Source organism: Adiantum capillus-veneris, chromosome 13 (assembly GCF_014529385.1).
Source record: "Adiantum capillus-veneris isolate H3 chromosome 13, ASM1452938v2, whole genome shotgun sequence".
Lineage (NCBI taxonomy): Eukaryota > Viridiplantae > Streptophyta > Polypodiopsida > Polypodiales > Pteridaceae > Adiantum > Adiantum capillus-veneris.
In genome coordinates this window covers 41,361,478-41,385,480 of record NC_140943.1, presented here as the reverse complement: position 1 = coordinate 41,385,480, position 24,003 = coordinate 41,361,478, and the positions used below count along the sequence as shown (strand labels likewise).

The window sequence follows — 24,003 nt, the reverse complement described above, 5'->3', positions numbered from 1 at the left end:
TCTTTGATTGACATGCATGCCAAGCATGATGTACTTTCAAAATCATGGCAGGTTCTTGACAAGCTTCTTGCATGAAAATCATGATGTCCATTTACTTCTATGTTTGTGTCCAGGAAGGAGTGATACCTCTATCTATGTTATCTATACTATGGTAGTCAATGTGCATCAGAAACACTCTTCCTTAACCTCTATGGTACCTACTACAAGAGATGTATCACATGCACAACATTTAAGCCCTTACTCAAGTGTATCCAAGAGCCCCATGCCTATTGTTACTATTGTACAGCTTGTGTGGCCACTTGCAGCCTCTTACTCCTACCCATCATGCTCCTTTTGCACTCTTTCATTCATATCCCTCTAATTTTCCACTTGCCTAAGAATCTGGGCTGATGTAGCACCATTGCAAACTGTACGCTTTGCTCTTGCTATCTATTGCATCTATGTTTGTGCCCTATGTTTTTACTTTCTTCGATGATGAAGCTCCTACTCAAATAATTTTTTGGTGGAGGCTCATCAAATTGTTGTATTGGAAGTTTGACACCACAAGAAAAGATGTCGAATGATGACTCATGATACTACCTATTGTCCACTACGAATCCATATTCAGGTAAGGATCCATATTGAGGCAAACAAATGAATAAAAGTGGGGAAAAGGGGAAGGGGGGGGGGGGGGGGGCATCGTTAGCCTCCATCACCATCTCCCAAGGGGATTTTTGCACGCCAAGTGGCTCCCCCACCTTACTGTGTTGTCATTCTATCCCATCATGCCTTTCAACTTTGTCAGTTTGGGCAAAGTTAAAAAGGAAGCCCTCTATCCCACCTCTAGGGTGAGATAAAAAGGACTTTGTACATGTTCCAAATCACTTGACTTGATCTACATATAGACAAAGGCTAAAGGAAAATGAGGCATGATTTCGAGATTGGCCCAAACCTTTCCTTTTGTGCAACATTTTTGTTGGAGGCAACGGGATTCCCACTCATGATACAAAAAGAACATCAAGTTCTTGATGATTTTTTTCCTTAAAATATCATCTCTTGGAATGCATTGATTGTAATATTTGCCTAATATGGTTGTGGCATAGAAGGTCTAGACCGTTTTTACCAAATGCAAAAAGAAGGCCTTCCACCAAACGTGATCGCCTATGCTTGCACCTTGAAGATTTGAGAGCCACCATGCATGCTTTGCAATGGTTGGTAAAAGCGATGGGGAAAATCCAATGATCAAAAACCATTGCAACATGCACATGCACCCCAGTCACGTATCCATTGACCGGCTACTTGCGCACGTGTTTGGCTTATGCATTTGATCGGTGAGAGATGACCTACCTGTATTATCTAAGTATGCTACATTGAAATACCTGCCTTGAGCTGAAATTTTATGCAAACTAGAACATTGCTTGCTACATTGCCTACAAAAAAATTGATGCAAACCATACCATTGCATGTTGAACGCCCTATAGCTCTCTATAGCACACACATAGAGAAAGAGAGAGGGAGAGAATGGTCTCACTGGTAGCTATCACTTGTGGGAACATAAGAAAGTTTGCAAGGCTTGGACATAAAGGAAAGTAGGCACCATCGCAAGAACAATCAGAGGCCTTGGATGATTGATGGGGTTTTACATTTTACCGTTCTTCCCCCTCGCCCCCCAACACACACACACACACACACATGAAGGGAATGTGTCACATCGAGGATTATGCCAAGAGACCTATCTGCTAAGTCTTGAACTCAAGGGCAGGACACTAAGAACACTTCAACAAGACTTCACATTCTTAATGCATCAGGACCAATCCCAAGAGACCTCAAAAATCTATCAAATGAGTCTTGAAATGAAGACTAGGACATTAAAAACACTCCTCTGAGACCTCACATTTTTAATGCCATAGGACCAATCCCAAGAGATTTCAAGGATCTTTGAAATGAAGACTAGAACATTACAAACACTCTAGCAAGATATCAAAGTGCTGATGGAATAAGAGTGGAATACCTAAAGATCTTTTCGATGAGTCTTGAACTGAAGACTAAGATATTAGGAACACTCCAACAAGATTTCAAAGTCTAGGTACTCAAGTATGAAATGGGATAACCAATCTATCACACGAGAGAGAGAGAGAGAGAGAGAGAGAGAGAGAGAGAGAGAGAGAGAGAGAGAGAGGGAGGGTGTTGCATTGACAAAGGAGAAAAAAGAAAAAGGAGAATTTATAACATTGTATGAGCAATCCTAGGAGACTCCAAGATCAAAATGATTCTTGGAAGAGGGTGGGGGGAGGGGCATAAATGGACATGCCTTGATTGGAAAGAGCATGTCGGGGCTTGGCCTAAAAAAGCAAGTACCTAGCATAGAAACTACAAAGGGTTATTGTATTTTGGTCCATTGAGGAGCATATGAGGGTAGGGGGAGAGTAGCTACATCTTTTTGTTTCAATTGCACAAATCCCATGTGAATCAAAGCAAACGTCCTTATGAGCGCATAAGGTCACATGGCCGCACTCAAACCCATGACCCAGGTCACGGAGGTCGAGTACTCAACCAAGCAAGCTAGCTCCTTTAGATAGAGTAGCTACTTCTTATGAGTTGTAAGACCTTTCCCTATAAAAACTATATAGAGTGCTAATCCAAAAGGCAAATTTACGCTCAATTTGATTAGAATGCGAAGAGTAGCTAAAGCAGTAATTGATGCACGATGTATGTATCAAAGAGCTCCAAAAGCTCAATAGAGAATTACATGCATTTACATGTCATTATGGAATGAAAGAGAGCAAGGTCCTTGTGATTAACTTGTTCCTTTTTCTTAGCCGCAGCAACGCGCGGGTCACATACTAGTTAAGCTATATTTAGGAAAAAATGAATCTACGCCCCTAACGATTCCAAAGGCAAGAAGTTACTATGGAACGGCCTCTCACCATTATTAGAGGGGGAGTTCTCCTTAGTGGGAGACTTTAATATGGTATGTTCTAGACAAGATAGACAGGGCCATTCAAGCATTCTGGTAGGAGGGGAGCGAAAGAAATGGGTTATCGTGGAAGATAAATGACATTAGTGGAGTCTGACCGCGCAAATTACTCGGAAAGGCCCTTTACCTTGGATGAATGATGGATGACAAAAAGCTGGGAAAAGAAAAGTCTCCAAGATGGGATGGGATCAGGGTTGAGTTTTGTCTAGGCCTGTCTTTCTTACATCTGGTTCTGGTCAACAAGGAATTTACCAAAGGTACGCTCGAATTGGATGTAAAGAAAGGGATTATCAAGCTCATCCCTAAGCAAGTAGCGTGCTCTCAGATCAGACACTGGAGACCTATCATAATGTTGACGGTAGTATATAAGGTACTGGCTAAACAGATTGCTGAAAGAATGGCCCCTATGTTAGTGGATATTATCTCTCCCCACCAACATGGATTTATTAAAGGGAGATCAACTTATGATAACATCCTGGCGGCCTTGATAGGTATGAAATATGCCAAGTTCAAGAAACAAGAATATATCTTACTATAACTAGACATAGATAAAGCATATGATAGAATAACCTCGTCATTTGTGCAAGAGACGTTGCAGACCTTGGGGTTCGGTCCTCGAATCCGTAAAGCAGTCAGTACTCTCGATGAAGGTAACTCCTCTAAGCTGCTCTTCAATTCAAAAATAGTTGGTTGCTTTGATGTAAAGAGATCCATTTGTCAAGGTCGTCCCTTACTGCCACTTTGGTTCGCTCCTTGCATCCACCCACTTATTGCTCTGTTGGAGCAAGAGGTTCCAAGAGGAGAGATTACAGGCCTTCAAATCTAGAATGGTAATCAAATGCTGATTAAAATGTTCATTGATGATTCTTTATTTTTTCTCCAAGCAAAAGGGAATAACGTTAGAAAGGCCTTGGAGGCACTACATGTGTTTTCCACAGCATCGGGGTTTCAATGTAGCATAAAAAAATCAAGACTTGTCTCTTTGTTAGAAGAAGAAAATTTTGATTCCTCAAAGTGGATTGGTGAAATTATTAAGAGAGGTAACATCTTCTAACACTTGGGCGTGCCTATCGGGGAAGGAACTACTCACAAACAAGCTTTTGATTGGGTTCAAGAAAGAAGTAAAAAGGAAATGAAGCAATGAAAATCTTTTTTGAAACCAATCAAGGAATTCTCCTAGAGAAATAAATTGAGAGCAGGAAGATCGTGGCAATGGGGTAAATGGTCGGCTATTGCTAAACCTAAGGCTCAGGGTGATCTTGGCATTCTGGATCTTGTCACTCATGGTCTGGCATTATGTGCAAAACTTTTTTGCACCCTAGCTAATTTAGAAGAGAGTTGGGCTTGTATGGCAAGGGAAATGGTTATGCAATCCCGCATGGAGTCTAAAGGCGGGCATTGGTTCAACCTTAGCATACAAAACATGCTTCTATCCCCCATTGCCGTAAGGGCTAAATTAGGTGTATTTATGGGGAAATTTATTGATAAATGTTGTAAAGCCGAGCTTCACTCATGTGGAAGGAAGAGACCGGGTATTGGAAGGGAACGACTAGGCATTGGTCTCCTTGGGGACTCATTGTGAAGGGCTTGGGCCTTAATAAGCATTGGATTGAAATAGCCAAGAATCTAAAAAAACAAGGGCTTTGGCACCATTGATGCTTTTTGGGATTATCAAAAAGCGGATTGGCAATCCCTGAAGCATCTAAAGCTAAGAAGCAAGCTTTCACTTCAGGAGGAGATCCTCATCGAAAGGGTTTTGGAAAAAGTCTCAAGCCTAACCCTCCTCCTTGCTCTACACATGTGGATTTGAAAGCTTGGAAGTGGCTTGGAGAAAGGCTTTTTAGTTCACCCACGAATAAGACTATTTATGAGAAGATGTAATTTACAAAATATTGGGTCGAACAACTCAACAAAATCTAGGCCAAAAATGGTACAAGAAACAAATGAAGCCAAGTAGTAGGAAACATTTGGAAGGCCAAATGCGATGAGAAGGACAAAGTTTTCCTTTGGAAAGTGCTTTTTGGAGTCATGCCTACCGGGGAAAAGGCCAAAGCGAGAGGCTTAGGCGAAGGCACATGTGTCAAATGTAAACACCCGAATGAGACCCTCACGCACCTGTTGTGGGGAGGTTCGGCAATCAGAGGCTTCATGGGCTCAGTTTGTGGATGGGTGTGCACGCATTTGGACACTCCCTTCTTTAGACGCAACCTTGCAATGGGCTCTAGACGCATTGATAATGAGGATCTCCTAATTGAAATTTGTATAGTAAGCGCTACAATTTAAGAACAGTATGGCAATCTAGAAATGCACTACTCTTTCAAAAGAAATGTGATCCTTTGGACAAAGACCGGGTTTCAGAAACTTGTTGGTGGCTAATCCATAGCAAAGGAAATCAGAAGTGCAAGCTTCACAAGAAAGAGAAGGAGGAATCCATAACGAGTATCTTGAAAATTTGTAACATATTGTAAGGTTTCGTTTTAAGGTCAATGGTCTCAAATCCCTTGGGGGGATTTGTGCCCATTGAACGGAATTTTTTTGTATATGCTGGAAAGCCCTATGCAAAGGATATGCCAAGGTTTGCATGTATTATTTTGAGTTATTTCAAACCTAGTTTAGTTTGAATGAGCATTCACCAAAAAAGAAATCCTATCCTTCTTTTGAAGGGTAGAAATATTTTTTCCCTTCACTAAGGGTAAAAGTGCCTCCGTCAAAGCCTTAAAAAATGAGCCCAAAGGCCCAAGGTTGTATTGATGTGGAGCATACGATGACTAGGCTAGGCTACAAAAATAGCATCTCTCTCTCTCTCTCTCTCTCTCTCACACACACACACAAGTTTTTCGAGAACTTTACAGATGCTTTGTAAATTTTCCATAGGCTATGAAAAAAAAACTCTTTGTCTATACAAAGTCTCAAATTTTATTGTGCTTTAAATTTGTTTATTGGTTTTCTTTTGTTTTTTGAGAAGACTTTGAAAGGGACAAGCCTTCGTATGAAAACAAGAGGAAGAATGATAAAATCACGAGGCCTGCCATAGGAAATTTTTTTGCTAACAAAAAATGGAAAGCAAAAACTAACCAAAAAAGAGAGACTGGTTTGGCATGGCCGAATTTGTAGTTGTGAAGCTCTCTATTTGAAAAAGCGACAAAATCAAAATGCCCAGTTCCTTTTATCAAAACTAAACTAAAGACAAAGATTTTAGAGATGAAGTAATTGTTGTATACGCATGCTCAGATTCCAGATCGAGCGGGGAAAAAAACTATGTCGATAAAATGGTAGTAGGTTACAAAATTTGTGTTTGATACACATGGTGGAATGAGTTGATACACATCGAGGGAGGTAGTTGGAGGGGATGAATGTAGCTTTTCTTTTCTTTGATGGGTTGGTGGGGGGGGAAGGCAGGGGGAAGTGGGAAGGGAGGGGAGGTGTCCCCTCCAATGATCTTTGGTCCTATTTATTTTGGAAGTAGTATATATGTGATTGAATGATCTGACCAAAAGCAAAATCTTGTGCCACAAATGTAGTGAGGTTGTTGGCTTCTCACCCAAATATGGTATAGCATTGAATTATAGATGGTTGTAGTTTCTTTAATTTGTTGTCTAGTTCTCCGAATGAAGTAGAGATTCCAAATGTTGGTATTGGGTGTTTGTGGTGTTGATATCGATGTTTGAAGTCTCGTAATATGATGCTCAAGTTTTTTTTATCATTTTCTTGTATCAAGTGTTGGAGTTCTAAAAGAAGTGTCTTTATTGGTGTCTTGGGTGACTTGTATACATTTATGACATGGATATGAGTTGAAGATTGATTTTTGAAAGAGAAAGTCACATCCAATATTTCAAGTCCCACTCTTGAGATAGTTTTTTGGGATATGGATTGAATGCTTGGATGGTGGGATATGGATAGACCATAACCATTATAATGTTGAATATGCTCAAAGTTTGGTGTCACGAGGTTGGTACTTTTCTTTTCTTTTGTTTCTTGGAAGCACAAGATGTTGGATGACATGAAGTTTGGATCGCTCTTGATGTGGTCAATGTGTTTGTTGATTGACACGACGTTTAATGATGCAACAATGTGATGTGTCTGTTTAATTGTAACCAGGGACTCGCTCAAGTGGGACCACTTAGCATCTGTCCGCAGGCGTTTGATTTCTTTCAGGACTATGGGGTCAGTTTTGATATGGTTCTTGAGAATGGGGCTAAGAATATGCAGATTTGTAGGGTCTTTGATACGTGACAGAGCTATGTAGACCAAGCCATGAGATTGGATCCCACTAGGGTCAAATGCCATTGTTGCCATTGTCAAGCCTTGGGATCTATGGATTGTGTGTGCATTCGCTGCTTGTATTGGGATTTGTGTTCTTGAGACTAAATTGAGTGGGTTTCTGTCTACTTGAAATTCTTTCGTGACTTGAAGTATTGGTGTCCATTTTTTGTTTATGTTTCCATGGTAGAGATGTGCATTCTGGGATCTTTGTCTTCTCCCAATTGAGGTATCAAAGAACTCCACCCAAGCTATTGATGACTGTGCTTTGTTGTTTGTTGTTTGGAAGATTCCATCCACACCATTCACCAAACCGTCAAGTACATTGATATTGCTAGCACAAAGCTCGACTATCATTCCTGGCTTTAGCTCAAGGATGGAGGATAATCCAGCAGTTACCTGAGGGTTGTTTGGAATGACTAGGTTTTTTGAGCATGTTTTGTGGAATTTGTCATGAGCCTTGATGATGTATGGTGTTTCTTGCAAGTTCTCAAAGACCGCTTGGTTGTGCTTGGACTTTAGTTTATTTGTGAAGAAAAGATGAGGTGTTGTAAAAATGTCACAGTTGTTGTTTCCAAATGTGTCATTAATAAATGCCAAGTCTGTTTGTGTTTGCTTTGCAACATGTATCCTATTTAAGACCTCTATAAATAGTTCATTTGATTGCCGCATTGGTGTTGTTAGCTCAGCACATGTGACATGTGTATTCCAGCATGATGGTGTGAGGATGTCAAGTGTATTGTTTGTGTCATTGAATATCCATCAATCGCGGACAGGGCTTGCTTGGCAAAGATCACCACAGAAGATAACGTCTAAACCACCAAAGGGTTCATTGTGTTTGTGCTTTATAGATCGGAGTCTTGTGTCAATAATGCGCAGTAGTCTATTCCTATAAAGAAAGCCTCATCAAAGACAACTAGTTTGAGGTTTGCGTATACTTGGAATAGTTCATTGAGAGTATCATTGGAAAGAGGGACCATCTCAGTTAGCATCAATGGAAGGTGCAATGCAGAGTGAATTGTTGTGCCGCCAAGGTTTAACACTGCCTTGCCTATATATGCCATCAACAATGCTGTTGGAAGTTCAATGTGGCCTTCTATTGAAGGTGCATAGTGCCGGACTAGGCCTTGGATGATTGCACGCAAAGTAAAGGTTTTTCCTGTTCCGGCGCCCCCTGTTAAAAAAAGGTGGATTGTGTCATTAGTACATAGTCTCTTTCGTGTCATGATATCATCATAAAGATGTCTTTGCTCTATATTCAAACTCATGACAATTGAGTGATATTCTTCATTTGGCATGCCAAGGAATCTAGATGATGTTGGTAGTTGAGTGGTATGATGCCTTGTGCTTGGTAGGTCGAGATCAAGCTCATAAGTGAACCGTTCTTGTTGTGTTTCTTGTGAGGAGATTGAGCATGATGTTGATGATTCTTGATTGTTGATTTTTAGCTTTGTGAAAGGTTTCATGTTAGTGCAATTGTAGCAATATTAGACTTATATCTCTCTCTCCAAGTTGATGTCAAAGCATCAAATGCATATTCATTGCTTGTGAATGACAAAAATAGTAGACATATTGACGATAATGCCTCTCGCTCTAGGTCTCCTTACTGAAGTTTGTATATCTGATGATGCCTCTCGCTGTCGGTCTCCTTACTGAAGTTTGTATATCTGATGATGCGAGGCTTCTTGCACTTGTGGTGTGCCCGGGGGATTCACCATGGAAAACTTACTGCACCACGTAAGTGCAGGGGAGGGGGGTTCTTTTACAAATCACATAAGCGTATAAGTTAGGGGCAGGCCCCCAATAGTTTATCTCCCAAGCTTATATATAAGGGGGAGAGGTATCATATTTTGGCCGGGGGGGGGGGGGGGGGGGGGGGGGGGGAGTGAGAAAAAGAAAAAATGAGAGAAAGGATTTGTGTTTCAAAATCTTGTCTTCCCAAAAGATTCTACCCTAGAACTTGTGAGTCAATATCTACAAAGATACATGCAAGAACTAACACTATTTTGTATCAATTGCTTCTTCTCTAATTATACTTCATTTGTTGAGGGATGAAAACTATAAAGAGTTTGTATAGATGCAAATTTACACGGAGAACCTAGCACAACGTTATAACCATGTTTTTTGAGTAATTTAAATGGGTCAAAATTGGACAAGTAGCCAAAGTGAAGGCTCATCGAGCACATAGTTTGAAAGTTAAACTAAGACACATTGAGGGTACATCTAGATATCAACAGAAGTGGTTCCTTAGTACATTGCCAAACACTATGTTACACACTCTTTGACTAGTTTTACTTAGTTAGATCATGTGAGACCTGCATTTAATATATAAGATAGGGGTATGATATTTTTCTTCATTGATTGTCGTATAAGTGTAGAAAGGGGGGTCATATTCCCTAATTTGAGTTGTATATAGGGGTTTTACCAATGTGTTCCGCTCGCAGGTGGCGTCTCATTTTGTATATAGAGTGAATCGCCCAGGGTGGTGTATCCCTTGTGAGATAGTGTAGTTACTTGCATACTCTACCAAGAAAAAATTTCCTATGCTAGTTGGTCTTTTTGTGTACTTCGTCACGAGGTCATCAAAGAATATGTCTGTGTCATCAGGATGAAGTGTTTGCAAGGAAGTCTTTCTCTTTAACAATAGTGTCCTTTGGGTTTGGAATTCCGCATTGATGAAGATAAATTGTCTGCTTGTGCTATGCAATGGAAGAGATAGTGAAATGTATGTTGCTTGTTGAGCTGTGATTTCTTGAGCATTGATCAAGGCACCTCCAATTTTCTTAAGACGTTCCATTTCAGGAAGACTCTCTTTCTTGCATTTGTTAAGGATTTTTTTAATTGCTTTGCTTGTGATCGAATCTGTTTTTGTCATATATGATGTGCAGTGTGCAGCAGCTCCTTGAGGGTTGAAAATAAACTGAATATCAAGATTGCCATCCCAGAACGTGCACATTGTTTTGTTGAAATTATTTGTGTATATATTTTTTGGTTGTCTTTTGATCAAAAGTGTGGGTTCTGAGAGCGATACTGAGAGTCTCTCAAGATACATGTCTTCATCCATGTTTAAACAGGATAACCAATCATCGAAACTCATTTCAGGGCAATGTGGTAAAGTTGCAAGTTGGCTTTTGAGTTGTTTCTTGTTTGCAAAAATCATGGATTTCCTTTCTTCACTTGGTTGTATCGGATGCAAGATAGTTGTTTGCCTTGGAGGTGGTCTTGGAAATCCAAAACGGCAATGCTTCTTTCTTTTTTTGCATGTCCTTCGATGGGAATGGATTTGTACTTTTTGTAGGTCAACACCCAATTCATCTTTGTCACTTGAGATGTATTTATCAACAAAAGTAATCACGTCTTTATCATAAAAAACCCCAAGCTTTGGAGAATTGTCAATCCAAATTAATCCATGGTCATGCTGGCTTCCCCTATGCGGAAATTCGGTGACAAAGAAAAAATCCATGATTTGGCCAAGTATTTTTGAATTTCGTTTCAACTCTTTCTTGAGTGCTTTGAATCTATGGACATAGTATCGAGCTGTACTGATAGGATCCGCACGAACCAATGCACGGATAAAGTGTGCAGCAGATTGGGAAATTAGATTCACTGATTTGTTGATTGAGCATGGTAAGACATTTGTGCAATGGCTTCCATCTTTGCTCCGCACATGATAGAGTACAAAAAAGGTAGGTTGGCCTACTTGTCGAAACATGGCAAACACATTGCGTTTGATCTTGGCTTTGTAATCTGATGACGTCCACAATGATTCAAAGTCATGATATCCTAGTTGGGATGATAGTATTCGCTCGATGTTAGTGTTGTTCTGAACATCTTTTGCGCATAGTTGCCTGCCTTGCAATTTTCCCTTGCGTAGACGCACCCATATAGAGCCAAGAACCTTGCCAATGATAATCTTCATCACTTTGTAGAACAAATTTTCAATATCCAAGGCGAAGCGTCTATCTTTGTTTTTAAGTTCCCATTGCGCCACTTTCAAGTATTTTTTTTTCGCAAGGTCCGCGTAAGCTCTTCTTTTCCCAAGGAACAAAGCTAAAAATGATAATTCCTCACAATTGGCATCATCAAACAAGCTCAAAGGAGTAAATCCTTCACAAGGTGCAACACTATGTACATGTGCACTATGATCGATGACTTGTTATGAAGAATAGATGCATGGACAAGGGTGTATGAATGCTCATTCACCAACTCATCAACCTCAGCTCTTCATGCAACACTACATCTGGACTCATGTGAAAACTATAAACCCAAGCTTCATTAATGGAGGCTTTGTGCTCTACGTACAAAGGGGTGCCAATCAAGTCTTTCAATGCTTGGAGCACATAAAAGAGACGAACACCACCACTAAGCTATGCATGGGCATACTCAAGCTTACACTCAATCTCGACAAGGACTGTAGCGTGCTCACTACTAAAATGCGGCAAGATTGCTTGAATTCTTGTTAAGTCTGCCATGACATTAACGACGCTCCCTCGCAGCCCGTATTGACCCTCGTAATTGAGCTCTCGAATTTGCGTGAAAGGACTGCGAAGCGATACAAGGCGTTTCTCAATTCCATTTAATAATGTAATGCTTGCAATATTGTCATTGAGTAGAGAATGTGGATAAATACAAAAGAGCGGCTTTCTTTGAGATTTTAAGCTTTGCTTTGCAAGAAAAACAATCTCTTTTGTCTGCAACAGAGTTAAATGTTTGCAATCCCACCAAGGTTTCAAGAAAAGCTGCTTCGAGTAAAGTCAAACGATGCAAATTCTTTTGGAACGCAAGACTTCCACAACTTGAACATGCATATGAAGGAGTGTCCAGTATTTCTACTACATATTTTCGTTTCTTTGATCTGTTATATGATGGACGCACAACATTGTCTTCATACAACATTTTCCATATTGAGTAAACTTTGTTTTGAATTTGTTTCAAAGTGTAAGAAGAACATACTTGTGTTTGAAATTGAGAAGCTATATGCAACGCGGTCTCATTTGGAAAAGTCCTCACAACATCAAGCAAGCTAACAACAAGATCTTTAGGCTAGGAGCAACACTTACATTTCTCGAGCAAAGTTGATTGTGGAAAAACAAACAATCCACCTTGGCAAATGAAGACCAACAAGCCACGAGAGGAGGAAGAAGAAGCAACACAAGGATTAGCATTGAAGGAATGTTGATGATTTTGTTCTTGAAACACATGAACAATACATTGTAACTCCAACACATGGCAAGCTAGAGTGATCAAATTGATTGAAAGAAAAACAGAATTAGTTCTTGTAGTCATACGTTGGCAAACTAAAGAACAGTTTTATCCTCAACATTACAAGCACTACGCTCATCATTCCACAATTTTAGCCACACACTTGCGATCTTGGGAACAAAATTTTGAAACAATATGCTTGGACATAATATTTTCTAGTGTACTAATAGAGATATCTACATCACACACAAACAAAAATGTACTTAAAACATCTTGATTGCAAGAAGATTTCTTCCAAAAACTTGAGTTGATTGAAGATTGGATGCCATTTATACACAAAACAGTTTTGTCACTAAGAGATAATTCCACCATAATGCCTAGATACAAAAGGATATTCAACAAAATATGACCTTGCTAGAGAAGTGCAAGGCAAATTAGCTAAGCTAGTATCTTCTTATTCCAATTTAAAGCTTGTTACATACCCCTGTGCATCTATTGAGAAATGTCCAGCTCTCTTCATTCCCACCAAGGAAGCTTTCAAACTCACTATATCAGTTTCATACATGTGTGAAAAAGAAGAGGATAGGCGAAGTACTTGATCAACAATCTTTCCGTGCAAAGTGACGGAAATACCTTTACCATCACGGGGAACCAACTTTGCTTGAAGAGTAGGAACTTTCCAATTTTCAACAGCTTTGTTACATGCAAAACAATGAGGGTTTGAGCTTTGGCGACTGACTTGGGGAGATTTGCAAACTCCACATAAATACTCCAATCCAACGTTGTTGACGTTAACAACCTCGAGAGAACCGAAAACCTGAAAAGAGCTTAAAAAGATCACACGATGCACAAGCAACGTAAACAACCCACCAATAAGAACTCACCGTCATTCCAAATCCCATGTTGGGAATTTGCTTTACACGGATATCTTTGAAAAGCAACTTCAATTGAGAGGGCAAAGGCAGCAAAATACTGTAGTCCACGATAGATAATGTGTTGGAAAATTGTTTGAAGACATTTATATTGTGAGCCACACAATCATAAAATCCATTCTCTTTGACTTCGTTGGAAATATTATAAAAGTCGGCCTTTTGAGAGGACACAAACAAAAGCTACAACAATAACAAAGAGTCAAAACACTATTGACAGGGCTTGGAGGTGCGTACAGAAGCTTATCGGTGCTCTATCAACATCGGCAAGACCATCAAAAACAATAAGTCTAGTGTCACTATTGCCATCACTTTTGACCATGTTCTCCACCTTGATAATAGTGAAAGCTACAGTAGTAAGGCACACCATCTCCAATTGTAGAAGTCCATGTTGCAACAAGATCTTTTATCTTATGCTCGGGAAAGAGAGTGAGAATAAAGTCGAATGAAGGAGACTTCACAATAGATGTAGTTGCATCAGCATAGAGAGCAAGTTGACAAGTGCCTCCATCATTAGGATTCTTCTTCCTCACAACAAGCCCCTCAATATGTAAAAAATCATCCACAACAAATTTGTTGACAAACTGTTTTATGTAATTTTCTGCCACAACAAAATTGATGGTATGATGTGCAACCTTGTCCACAAGATCAACCTTCAAAAATTTGCTGTAATTCGCTTTTTCGATTTTATATGTGCCATACTTTGCAAGCACCTTGCCAACAAAGACAAAACGGTAGTTAATAGCATCTGAAAGTTCAGATATAAGAAGCTCATGTGTAGATTGACTCAATGCCAATTGAGATCCAAAGGAGTCAACTATAGGTCTTGGCTCTTCTTTAATAGATGCTAAACCCAACGCACCGTTCACACCGCCAAAAGGATTGGCAATACCAGAAGAGCTAAGCGATGTACGCCCTATGACACATTGCACACGATACTATTATTATCAATTACACATTCATAAGCCACAGAAATAGTAAACAAAAGCTAACCTCTAACTGAGACCATCCCTCTTGCAATAATAAGGGCCTTTTGAACAGATTTTGGAGAAGTCTTCTTCAATTTGGCTTTGGGAATGAGCTTTTTAAATGGTGAGCTTGGAGAATACAGTAAACTACTCAACGATCCAAGCCTCCCACTTTCAGACACAACTTCATGCAAGTTTTTGTTGCTAGGAGCTGCACTTAAAGTTTCGAAGTAGTCATTGCTTGAATTTGTTATGAAAGCATCTATAATCAAGAGCAAATTCAAGACAAATTCCAAGACAACAAGACTCTTAGACAGCGAAAGAGGAAACAAAATAATGAGGTATATTACCATTCATATTCGAATCCATAAGGCCTAGAAATAAAGAGTATTGCGATCACTTTGATAAAAGTGGTGGTATATAAAGTTTAGGAGACTATACTATAGAGGGTGTACAATTCTCAATAAGAGTAAATCTCAGATCTGGGAAGCTTCTGAAAGGTGATGCTTCTTTACATACCTCTAGCTTTTATATACTTACAACTCAAAGAGTGAAACTTGATGCATAATCTTGAGAACTTCAAGATAGATACTTTCAAAGTTTCACTCAATGTTTGATAGTAAATGTAGATATTTACATTTACTATCATCTATCACTATATGCTATTGAGTCACAACATGTATACTACATAGAAAGAGAAAGAGAGAATGCTTCTCTTTTCATTAACACTACCTCATCTTTTGTGATAATAATAAAGAGCTAAACAGAGAGGAAGAGAAAACTGAACTATCATGAGAGAGAGAGGAGGGAGAGGAGGAGAGAGGTGCAGGGCTGCAAATGAAATGAGAGCTACAACTAAAAGGTAAGTTCGGAGTAAATTAGAAAGAGAAACTTATCACTTAATACCTTTATGAAGATTTGAGGTGATCCTATCTAGATCCACACATCAAAACATATTTATTCTCATTCTTATATTTACAATATAAACAATGAATCATTGAGAGCATTCCATATAATATTCAAAGTGAAATCATTTTTCTTTTTCTTTTTTACATTAAAGAAAAGAGCCACATAGCCATAAATTTCCAATATGCCTTGTTTAGACTTAAACCACATGCTCAGCCAGTCCAAATAATCCATCAATACGATTAAATCATGGACCAAGGTTGCATCATAGAATGTGGAACTAACCACCTTAAATTTAGCACACCTTAACGCAATAAGCAAAATAAACTTCTTATAGTAGATTAAAACACAAAACTTATTAACAAAATAGATAAGCTTGGAGACATAATCGAACTTCAGAATCATTACATATTTATAAACCCCATCCACACCATAACAGTTAAGCCTAGTAGCTTCACAGTATTCAGCCTGCATCTCGATTCCATCAATGGCTGCACACCACCCTGCAAAAATCATCAAGGATGAGAAGCACAACAGAAAGAAAATATTAAAAAAAAAAACTCTTCAATGCATACCAAATAGGTTCACAGGTAGAGACGCCGACTGCTTGCAAAATGGACACAAAGCAAGATAAAGTCCGCAGAGCAGGCCAAAATCCACCATAGACCGACAGGCGAGACGACAGAGCAGAGCAGTACATCACCGCAGGAGAGCTGCACAACAATGGAGACGGCCTGATCCACCACAGATCGACGAAGAGGACGACAATGCAACAGAACAACAGCGAGGACAGGAGCAGCACAACAGATGGGCCTCCAAGATCCACTACAAATCGGTGAAGGGGACGACTAAACAAAGCAACACAACCCCGATGCACAGAGTAGCACGGCACCAAGGAACGACCAATATCAACGCAGCAGGACAACACCGAGGACGAGAGTAGCAAACCAGATGACTCTTCAAGATCCGCTATAGATCGGCAAAGGGGACGACCAAACAGAGCAGCACAACCCCGAGGTACAGAGCAGCACAGCACCAAGGCACAATCCAAATCCACCATGGACCAGCGAACCACGAACAAGAGGCACCACAAAAACCCCAGCATGGTATCCACAGAGAAGAACAGCAGAGCACAAACGATCCGCCAAAGATCGGCGAGCAGGACGACAAAGCAAAGCAACACAAGACCGCGCTGAGGCAGGGTGTTGAACAGGTCCAACAACACCATAGACCGGCAAGTGGAACCACGCAACCTACACGCTACCCATTCTTCAATAAATACATGGTGGAAGCAGGATAGCAGAGCAAGCGCTGCCCAGAACCGCCACTAGACGGCGAGCAGGACGACAAAGCAGAGCAACACAAGACCGCGCAGAGGCAGGCCACGCACATCACCGAAATAGGTCCAAGAAATTCCATAGACCGGTGGCTTGAACCACACAACCTACACGCTACCCACTCCCACTCCCCAACACAATGGCTTGCTAGGGTTTGATTAGTCCTATAGGCAATGAGAGCATCCTCCGTGGAGCTCAAGGAGACTCCACTCCAAAAGAGAGAAGAATGAAAGCATTCCACTCATTATATGGTGTCTCACCAACCCCATTTAAGCCCTCCATCTTGCAACAACTAGTCTTGACCAGACACCTAACCCTTCATCTTGAAAACCACTCAAAAGACACCCAACCCAATGAACCTATCCTCTCAAGAACCACTCAAAAACATATAAACTATTTTTTATTTCTTACTTTTAATTTTAAAATACATGTGACATTTTTCACTAAGAAAAAGGGAACACATCACTATGGCCTTAGCCCTTTGGGCAGGCCAAAAACTTGGGTAGGTTTGAAGGTTTTTACACTAAGTTCCTCACGTGTTCTCACATATTTCTAGAAATTAGAGGTAAATTTCAAAATTTAATCATGGGTCCTTTAATTGCTTTGCCTTTACAAAGCGAGTCCTCCAATGAGCTGCTTCATTGAGACTTTTGTGTTCTAAAGTCATGTGGTGTAGAGGTCAATCTCCGCATCAATCCCCTAGCCTAGAAACATCTAAATCTAAAATGCATAAGAGAATCTCCCAAAGCTAGCTTGCAAATTCTCATGTGGAATGCAATAGTGGTAAACAATCAAGCAATTGTTGGATACTTCCTTTAATCGTAGTGGGTGGTCACCCATAAAAACTAGGAAAATACTTCGTTGAAGTTTTATGTACACATCAAAAAATGATTCAGGGCTACGGTTGCAAGACAACCATTTTGTTTCCGTCACAATTGGGCGTCAGGGGGCTGTAGATATGAGCCCTCCATTTAGTTGCCATTACTGAGCGGAACAAAGGGGTAGTGGTGTTGGATGAGAGACAACTCAGCAGAGCTGGAATATGGCGGGCTGCATCCATTCAACGCCGAGCAACTCAGTAGCTAGAATGAGCTCGGAGGTCGACAACTGAGCATGAGTAGTCTTCCCTTGTTGCTCAACAGCCGCCACATCAGCCCCTGGAATCCACGCGATCTCTACAAGCTCAAACTGTCAAGCATCATTTTCCTCTAGTGAATCATGATCCACTTTAATGCTATTGTGCCCACTATATGGGTTGTCATACTTGGTGGGGTATAAAGCCCAATGTGGTCGCCCAGGTAAGTGGGCGGGTCGCCAGGTATGTACACATATTCTTTTGTAAAAACCTAATAAGAACTCACTATGCTCTACACATTACAGTAGAGCGAGTTCACCATATCGTCGTGCTCTTCTTCTCGCACTCTCTCTCGCGTCGCACTTCCGCTCGTACTCCTTCAACTGGTATTAGAGCTCAGATCGAGGCTCGGGGCAGCACTGCAGGAGGCTAGAGTCACCAGCTCAGATTGGAGTGAAATTCGACAGGCGAAGACATGGCCCCAAATCTCGTGGGAAGATCCGAAGGGCTTGGTGTTGTCAGAATTTCATTCTGAGGTCATCTCGGCCACCATTCGGCTTCGACAAAGGTCTGCGCAGGCCATTTTCGACTACGTGGTCTCGACGGGTGCAGATTCGACTCTGCAAATTTGGGGTTTTCGGCCTATGACTGCAGGTGCTGAGGATATCGACACTCCCAGAGTGTTGATTTGTGGTTGTCTACACATCGAAGGACGGCTCACAGTTCTTGGAGGCGTGTCACATACGACACGGGCGCATCTACACACAGACTGTAGGTGACATCCACTAGTTCATCAGGTAGCTTGTGTTTGCTGCTTGATATTCCAGATTTCATCCTGACATTGCAGGTACTTCCACATGGGATGTATTGTCAGAGATGATGCATGTTTGTTAAGGGTTTGCTGGCTGTGAGTCACGCCGCAAACAACCGCCGCAGCGGTTACAGCATATAGTGGGAAATTTGTGGATGTATGACTTTGTGGAAAGTCTATGTACTGTCAGATTTACTGCAGCCTTTGTTGAGGGTCGAGTGAGGTTTTAATGAGCTGGGGGATTCTCGAATGTTGAGATCATTTCGGTGATACAGGTCTTGGAGCGATCCCTCGAGCACCCTTAGATAAGCAGCTAGGATGTATTGACTGTGAGTTAGACAGTTGGGATTGCATCTTTGCTTTACTGCCGTTGAGGCATTGTCACAGTCTATGCTTACAGGACAGTGACAGGACAGTGAGAGACAATACAGGTGCAGGACAGGTTTACCCGCAGCTTACAGTGTCAGAGAGACAATGTTTTTTGAGCTGTTTTTGGTCTGTTCTTGAGTACACCAGAGCCATTTTACAAAGGATACTCTGCCGAAATTTATGCAGAATCTGAAGCTTTCTTGGTTCATTTGACAGGTTGATATTGGTTCAGAGGTCAGTTTACAGGGGAAACTCTGCCGAATTTTTCCCAGGAAAGTAAACCACTGTGAAGCGTAGCTATGGCTGGATCACAGGACACTGCTCTTTACAATATCAAGAAGCTGGATGGAACCAATTTCCCATTGTGGAAGAAGCAGATTTGGCACGTGTTGGTACAAAAGAAGCAGATAAAACCTATAAAGCTCAAGGGGATAAAACCAGAAGATATGGACGAAGATGAATGGAGCGAAATGGATGAATTGGCACTTTCTACCATTATGCTGACTTTGGCAGAAAGCGTTTACTTCAATGTAGCAGACGAGATGTCGGCTTATCAAGCATGGTTAAAGCTGAGTGATATTTATGAGAAGCAAAGTGCAGCTTCACAGGTATACTGGCTTAAGAAGCTTGTTGACTTGAAGATGAAAGAAGGGACACCTATGTCCAATCATCTGAATGAATTCAACACAATCTACAGTCAGTTGTCAACTCAAGGTGTCAAGTTTGATGAACCTGTTAGAGCTATGTTCCTGTTGATCACATTGCCGGAAAGTTGGGACACGTTTCGCACAGCTTTGAGTAATTCTGCACCTCCAGATGGTTTGAACATAGCAGGTGTAGAAGGAAGTCTGCTTACTGAAGAAACCAATAGAAAGACAATGGACAAAGGCAAAGGAACAGCCTTAGTTGTCAGGGGAAGGACCAAAGAAAAGTCCAAAGGTGGAAAGAGGAATCAGTCTCGTAGCAAGTCCCGCAGTGCTAAAGGCAAGAGTGACATAGAATGCTACCATTGTGGCAAGAAGGGTCACATGAAAAGAGACTGCAGAGAATGGAAAGTAGAAAAAGGCAAAGAGAAAGCTGAAGACCATGGTGAGAAGAACAAGTCCTCAGTGAAGATTCAAGAAATAAATGTGACAAACACTGTTGCAGAGGATGACAGTCTAGTGTTAGGAGACATCTACTTCTTGAAGAATACAATGGACTCAGCTCTTCTTACAGCATCTGATGGAAATGCACTGAGTGACTGGATTATAGACTCAAGGGCATCACTTCATGTGTCTCCAAACAAGGAGTGGTTTACCTCTTATGTGACCACTAAAGATCATGTTCGGCTAGGCAATGGGCAGACATGTGAGATCTTAGGTGTTGGAGATGTTCAATTGAAGTTTCAGAATGGCTCTTCTTTCACGTTGAAGAATGTGAGACATGTTCCCACAATTACAAAGAGCTTGATCATCACAGGTTTACTTGATGATGCTGGCTACGTCACCACTTTTGGACAGAACATGTGGAAGATATCCAAGGGTTCTATGACAGTAGCACATGGAGTAAAGTCTGGAGGACTTTACATGATTTATGTATCAAATGTCTCTAAAAATGTAATCAATATAACCGAGCAGCCGAACGTTTCTTTGTGGCATAGCCGGTTAGGACATATGTCCAAGAAGGGAATGGAAATCTTGTCTCGTTCTGGTTATTTGCCTGGCTTTTCATTTAATGATTTTGAATTATGTGAACATTGTCTGTATGGTAAGCAAACACAGCAACCACATAAGCATAGAAGCAGTAGAAGAGATACACAGTTGGCACTTGTTCATAGTGATTTGTGTGGACCTATGCCTAACCTATCTCTAGGGGGAGCTTCTTACTTTATGACATTTATAGATGATTACTCGAGGAAAGTATGGGTTTACTTTCTCAATCACAAGGATGAAGCGTTTAGTGTTTTCAAAACGTTTGTGACACTTGTGGAGAATCAGAGTGGCAAGAAGCTTAAATGCTTACGCACTGACAATGGTGGAGAGTATGTTTCAAAGGCCTTTCAGGACTTTTGTGAGTCAAAAGGTATAAAACGTGAACTTACTGCTCCTTACAATCCTCCTCAAAATGGTGTTGTTGAGAGGATGAATAGGACCATACAAGAGAAGGTCAGAAGTATGTTGTCTAATGCACAGCTGCCAAATGGGTTTTGGGCTGAAGCTGTATCAACAACTGTTCATCTTGTAAATAGATCTCCTAGCAAGGTTTTGCAGAAGGATTCAGTGCCAGAGATGGTATGGTCAGGCAAAATGCCCTCATACAAGCATCTCAGAGTCTTTGGCTGTGAGGCATATACTCACGTTCCAAAGGAATTTAGGAACAAACTTGAGCCAAAGAGTAGAAAGTGCATCTTTCTAGGCTATGGTAATTCTGGTGAGATGGGGTACAGACTTTGGGATCCCAAATCCAGAAAGGTTGTCCGCAGCAATGATGTTCACTTTAATGAATCCAAATATCATTCTAAACCAGAGAGGGTTGAGGAGATTAGAAGAGTTGTCTTCCAAGAAGATGGACTTGCACGTGCAAGACAAAATGTCAGGGCTCAAGAGGAGCAAGGACAGGATAGAGTGGAACCACAGGTTGTGGCTGAGCCTGAGCCACCTATTGTGCGTAGATCTGGACGTGTCACGCGACCTCTTGATAGGTTTGTTCCATCTATGAACTATGTCATGTTGACTGATTGCAATGAGCCTTCATGTTACAAGGAAACAGTGCAAATGAAGGACTCCGGGAATTGGCAATTGGCCATGCAGTCAGAGATGATAGCTCTGCATAAAAACACGACATGGAAGCTAGTTAAATTACCACAGGGCAAAAAGGCTCTACCTTGTAAATGGGTTTACAGGTATAAGATCACCGCTCATGATAGTCAGCCAAAGTACAAAGCAAGGCTTGTTGCCAAGGGCTTTAAGCAAGAACAAGGCATTGACTTTGATGAAGTCTTCTCTCCGGTGGTCAAGATGACTACATTGAGATGCTTTCTTGCATTGGTTGCCATATTAGATTTGGTGTTGCACCAAATGGATGTCAAGACAACGTTCTTGCATGGTGATTTAGATGTGGAAATTTACATGCAACAGCCAGAAGGGTTTGTTGAGAAAGGCAAGGAAGATTGGGTATGCCAGTTGTTAAAGAGTCTTTATGGCTTAAAACAATCACCGAGGGCATGGTACCATAAATTCCACAAGTTTATGCTTTCTCAAGGCTACAAACATAGTGAGTTCGATCACTGTCTATATACAAAGAAGGCTAAGGATGGTAGTTGGCTGATCCTTATTTTGTATGTGGATGACATGTTGATTGTTGGCAAGCACTTGGAAGAAATTTCAGCTTTGAAGTCAAAGATGGCAAAATCGTTTGACATGAAAGACATGGGTGAGGCAAGTCATATACTTGGTATGCGCATTGAGAGAGACAGATCAAAGAAGTTGATTTGGTTATCTCAAACAGAGTATATTGACAAGGTTTTGCAACGTTTCAATATGGAGAAGGGAAAGGCACTGAGTGTTCCATTTCCACCATATGTGAAACTTAGCAAATAAGATTGTCCTGTGTCTGAAGAAGAACAGGCTGAAATGGATAAGATTCCATATGCGTCTGCAGTGGGTAGTTTGATGTATGCAATGATTGCTACTCGCCCAGACATTGCATTTGCAGTGGGAGTAGTAAGTCGATACATGTCAAACCCATGCAAGAAACATTGGGAGGCAGTGAAAGGAATATTGAGATACCTGAAAGCTACAAAGAGTATGCGTATATGCTATGGGAGTCAGGAGCTAAGTGTAAAGGGTTTTACACACTCAGATTATGCAGGTGACTTAGACAACCGAAGGTCTACGTCAGGGTATGTCTTTACATTGGCTCGTGGAGCAGTATCATGGCGTTCTAGATTACAAGATTGTGTTACTCAGTCTACTACAGAGGCTGAATATGTTGCAGCATCAGAGGCATGCAAAGAATCAATTTGGCTTAATCAACTAGTAACAGATTTGGGAATCAAAGAAGAGATGCCCGTGTTATATTGTGATAGTCAAAGTGCTATACAATTGGCTCGCAATCCAGTTTATCACTCAAAGACAAAGCATGTGGATGTGAAGTATCATTTCATCATGGAAATGCTCGAGGATAAGCAACTTCAGCTTGTCAAAGTTCACACCACAGAAAATCCTGCTGATCTACTTACAAAAGGACTTCCCTCAGAGAGCTTTGCACATTTTCGCAAGCAGTTAGGTGTAGGGTAGTACATCACTTCTCTACATCTCTTGTATATTAGCTTGTATAGTAGCTTCTCTCACACTTAAAGTACCACATTGGACTTTAAGTGGGAGGTTGTTGGGGTATAAAGCCCAATGTGGTCGCCCAGGTAAGTGGGCGGGCCGCCAGGTATGTACACATATTCTTTTGTAAAAACCTAATAAGAACTCACTATGCTCTACACATTACAGTAGAGCGAGTTCACCATATCGTCGTGCTCTTCTTCTCGCACTCTCTCTCTCGCGTCACACTTCCGCTCGTACTCCTCCAATACTCCAGCGCTGCAGTGCTCCAGTGTCGCTCTATTGGCCCCCCTTCGCCCGACAATGACGGCCAAGAATGGTCCTCCACTGACCATTCCCTTCAAAAAGTGCTCCCACCATGGCTCCCGGCATCCACCAGTCGCCATGTGGTCGCCCCTTTCTTTCAGTGGATGACCATTCCCTACACCATAATTAAGAATGGTATGGCTAGAATCCCAGGCACATTCACAATGTTAGTTGGAGCTCAACAAAAGGAAGGATCCTACATTGAGATCTACAACAAATTATAGTACTAAATATGCGTCAATGGCTGCAATTGAACAACAATAGTTGCTAAATGAAATGAGTGGTAGCATCCAAGCACTGCCACAACTTGATAGATTACATAGTAGAGCTAGCAATGGAGGATATGTGATGTGCACTACATAGTGGCAATAGTCAAGACATCACTCCCAACAACATTTCAAGGTGTTTTCAACTTATGCAAGGAAGAGTAGAAGAAAATCAAGTAGCTAACAACAATAAAACTTTGAGTCATCAATGATCACAACCATGTTTTTCTTGAAGAAAATCTTGCCTTCAGCTTTGCATATTGTTTTAGATGGTCATGATTTATAGGTGCTGATTATACATG

General features: G+C 41.0%; 1 pseudogene; it reads right to left on the bottom strand.

Moving 5' to 3' along the window:
* Positions 1-15,625: 15,625 nt before the first annotated feature.
* LOC147443862 (uncharacterized) lies at positions 15,626-16,326 on the bottom strand (annotated as a pseudogene).
* Between the last annotated feature and the right edge of the window lie 7,677 nt (positions 16,327-24,003).